This window comes from Aphelocoma coerulescens, chromosome 1 (genome assembly GCF_041296385.1).
Source record: "Aphelocoma coerulescens isolate FSJ_1873_10779 chromosome 1, UR_Acoe_1.0, whole genome shotgun sequence".
Lineage (NCBI taxonomy): Eukaryota > Metazoa > Chordata > Aves > Passeriformes > Corvidae > Aphelocoma > Aphelocoma coerulescens.
Window position 1 is genome coordinate 53,624,171 of NC_091013.1, and position 4,551 is coordinate 53,628,721.

At 38.3% G+C, this 4,551-nt stretch overlaps 1 pseudogene; it reads right to left on the minus strand.

Moving 5' to 3' along the window:
• Positions 1-372: 372 nt before the first annotated feature.
• On the minus strand, positions 373-4,246 carry LOC138117358 (golgin subfamily A member 6-like protein 6; annotated as a pseudogene).
• Positions 4,247-4,551: the final 305 nt, after the last annotated feature.

Genomic DNA, 4,551 nt, shown 5'->3' on the forward strand with positions numbered 1-4,551 from the left:
CTGCCACAGACTCACTTGTATATGATGTTAATGTTCATTACATTGGAAGCAATTTTCTATGAATATCCCCCAGTATTCTATCATAAAAAGTATTAATCTAACCTTTGAAATACTAAAATAGGAAGCTTGTTTTCTGTGATATTCACCATCTCAATGAAGCAGACATCCACAGATATGCATTATGTTTTGTAGCACTGATTTACTAGGCTTCAGGGATTTGAAATACCAACACCCATTCCTCAGCACTTCTGCTATACCTCTGCACTAAGCCTAACAGGCTGCTTAGTGCCTGCTTTTATCCATTAGTTGCTGATATTTGGCCAACAACAAAAATTACTGTTTTTCTAAACTCTTCACTCCTGCAACATCTCTCTAAGCACTTGGTTCTTTTCTTGTATTACTTTGTTCCTTCTCTTGAAGCATCTTATTCCATTCATGGAGGTCTTTGGGGTCTTCTTAGAGAGCTTTCTTCTAACTTCCTAGGGCCTTTTTCTTATTTGAAGGGGTATATTCCCCTCTTGCAGAGCAAATTTCTCCTCATTGAGGGAATCTTTTTCTTCACTAAGTGCTTTTTCCTCTACCTGAATGGCTTTGTTGTCCTCTTGAAGAGCTTTAAGCTGGTCCTTGAAGGCTTCGTGTTTTTCTCATAAAGCTAAAATCTCATGCTTAAGAGCATTTTCCTTCAATGAAAATGCTCATTCTTATCCTTTGAGAGCCTTAATCTCTTCTCTGAGGGCTTTATTTTGTTGGCAGGCCCTTTGCTGTTTCTCAAGGTCATATGTTTCCTCTGAAGAGTCCCTGTGCTTGTCTTGAAGGATTTTATTCTGTTCCCAAAGGACTTTGTTCTGTCTGTGGGCACTTTGATTCTCCTGATAGAAGGCTTTGTTCTCAATATGAAAACTTTGTTCTTTAGCTGGAGATGTTGATTCTGTTCTTGAGAGGCCATATTATCCTTCCAGTTTGGTTAAATCATGACATACGAGAGGAGATGGCAAATAGCGGCAGCAGCAATAAATTGCTGATTTTCCTTAAAGAATATTTATCCTTTGAGCCAGTCACTTTCTCATTTAGCTGCACCACTCTGGGGCTGTGCTATGGTCCAGGTGGGTGACTCCATCCTTCATAAGCAGTAGTCATGAAACAGAGAATAGAGGTTAAGTGTCTATGCATAACAAAAAAGTAAGTAAATAAATATAGCAATAAATCTAAAATAAAAATAATAGTAAATCAATACTGACATTTGACAAGCACGGTATATTTTTGCATGTGCTGAAGTACGTATAGAAAATTAAATTTCACAAGGCTAACTTAATTATACAGATATTTCCTTTTAGAGTCCTTTTAGAGTCTAAAAACTTTGTCAATCTTTCTTATTCTATAACTTGAATAAATAACTGAGCGTGCCGGTTTGGGCAAATTTGGAAATATATCCTCTGAGAGAAAGCAGGTTACAACCAGCCCTCCCCCACCAGGCTTGGGAAAAAATGAATTTTCCTGGAAGGAAAATGAAAGAGATAAAAACCATTTATTTAACAAACACACAGGAAAAGGATAATATTGCTAAATAATAAAACCTCTCGCTCTGCTGAGAGAAACCTGGGAAAATTTCAGAGTCCTTCCATAGTCTCTCTCTCCCCCTCCTTGGAGCTGGGATGGGGTGATGGGCCCACCTGCAGGGCCAAGGCCTCGGTGGAAATTCCTCCCACTGTATTCTGATGTTGAAACAGTCCAGCAGAGAAAAAGGGAAAAATTGGAGTCCAAGGAAAACAAAGTTCAACTCTCCAGAGGAAAAGGAGCTGAAAGAAAGTGGCCGAAAGCTGGCTGGAAAGAAAGCAAGCTGGGTGCTTCCTCCCACTCCTCTCGCCACAGCTGAACGCAGAGAGCCATCTCAATCTCTGTGTCCTTGAAAACAAACTGCTTTGAAGAGTTTTGTTGGGTTTTTTCTCCCCCCTCTCATGCTCAGTTTAAAGGCATAGAAAGGCACAAAATTAATTTCTGGGCATAGGGCAGCGATATGGGATACACATCATAAAGTGACCCCAAGACTCTGAGGTAAGGTGGCATTAAACACTTTTTATTGTTGTTCCTTATTCTACCCTGCTGCGACAATGTTATACTGTTTGTATTGGAGTAAATGTACAGACTAAGTAGGATTTTTATAAGGTTTATAATTTTTATAAGTTTAATTTCAATATAAAGGACAATATTGTAAAATCAAGCATGTTTTGGACATGTGCCTAGTGTTTGCTAGGAAACACTAAACAATTAGCTAATATACAGCTCAATCATATACTTTATACATAATACATACACATACACATATTCCAGATGTTCAGAGAAACTCTATTGTATCTTTGAAGTATCTAGAAGAAAAATTATGATGAATTAAGGAAATCAGACAGTAGTTACTGTTTTGTTATCCTTGAATCATTTTGCCATCTGGCAGCCCATGGCAGATCTGTCAGTGAGGCTATCCTCAATGATGTCATTTCAAAAGGCATAGCAGCAATGAACATTAAGTGGCACTAGTGATCAAATAAATTGTGTCCATCTGAAGTAAATTATAAGGGTTTGTATGGCTAGAATTCTCTAGCAATTCAGCCTTTGTTTTCATCAATTTTTTTTTTTCATATTTCTCCATCCGATATGTTCATTCCAAACATTATATGCCATCTGGCTAAATTTTTGTTTGACATTGGTATTGATGGCTACCACTAAATATTTTCTCACATTGACTCTGAAAGTGAGCTTTTACTCCTAGCTACCTTGGCACAAGGGGTGCCTGTATTTGGAGTTATTTAAAAATTACAGAAATTCCATAGATGAAACCATATATGGTCTCTATATTATTCAAATTAGACAGGATTAGTATTCAGAATCACAAATATTTGAGTATATTTAGCAAATATACATGAAAAGTTAAATAATAAAAGACCATGATGGTAAGGTGTCTGCAATCTTCATTGCCTCTCAGGCAACATTCTCTTTTTCCAACTCAAACAAGATCCATTATTTTATGACAACCACTTTGCTTTGTTTGAAAAGAGGATAAATTACTTCAGACATATGAACATCTTAGATTACACCGGTAACTTGTCTGCTCCTTATGAATTTTGGGGGGCAGAGGAATACTGTATTCCAACTAAAGTATAAACCTGTTTCCAATATTTGTTATCCGATCAAAGCAACTGATATGTGGGGGTTTTTTTAATCATGCACTATGTGCTCAGGATATTAAAAAAAGTCCAGTGAGCTTACAATGAGATTTGGCAATTCTGTTTTAAATCACTACACACCTCACATCATCTCTTTGTACTGTCTCTCAGCTCTGTTCTGTATGTTAATTAGGTAGGGGACTGAAATATGGCATGTAAAATGCTCAGTAATCTCAGGAGATGAATATATACAATTCCCACTGAAAACTTTACAGGATGATCAGCCCTCTGAATCCTTTTCTCCAGGATATTTGATTCCCTTGCCTGCTCACACAAATTAAATAGGCAATGCAGATGAGTAATACTGAAACCTATAATATCAAACAAGATCAGTATCTTGGGTTCATATATCTTTCCCAGTCTTTTTACCTCACTTTAACTCCTCAAGAACTATTTAAATCTTATTTCTTCCATGCTTATCACCAAGATATGTCTGAACATTATAGCTCAGTTAATTTTTTTCAGCTTCTTCAAAAATGTCATAGTGATTAAAAAGAGGTAGTTTACATAAATTGGTAGCTCTTGTAGTTGTTTCCATATTAAAATGTAAAATTTAAAGTAACACTGGTTATTTTGACAAGTAGGCCACTTCCTTTTGTAATTTAGGAATACAAGTAATAGGAAAAGGCTGTCAGTTTCAACAAGTGGCAAAGACTGAGGTCGTATTTCCTCCTCAATCTACATAGTAAAAGAAAGGATAATCTGAACTTGGAAAACAGGGAATTTTATGAATGCACTCCAGAGTTGACTAAAACAATGCAGCTGAAATTATACCAACAATTATTTACTCCAGTAGAAATTAACATAAACTTCTCCTAATTCAGCTTCATGATGTTTTCTTGAGTCCTGTCACTGGTCATGACAGTGAAGAGATTGGTACCTGCCCCTGTGCAGGTACCCCTTGCCCCCTCATGAAGATGTTGAAGACTCTGATATCAGAGTCCTCCTCTCAGTCTCCTCTTCTCCAGGCTGAACAAGCCAAGTGACCTCATTCACTTCTCATAAGGCTTCCTCTCTAGACTCTTTACCATCTTCACGGCCCTCTTCTGGATGCTCTCTAATAGCTCAATGTCTTCCTTATACTGTGGCACCTCAAACTGCAGACAATATTCAAGGTGAGGCTGCCCCAGTGCAGAGTGGAGCAGGACAATCCCCTCCCTTGCCCGGCTGGCGATGCTGTGCCTGATGCCCCCCAGGACAGGGTTGGCCCTCCTGGCTGCCAGAGCACTGCTGACTCATGTTCAACTTGACGTCGACCAGGACCCCCATGTCCCTTTCTGCAGTGCTGCTCTCCAGCATCTCATTGCCCAGTCTATACACACAAACTGTATTGCCT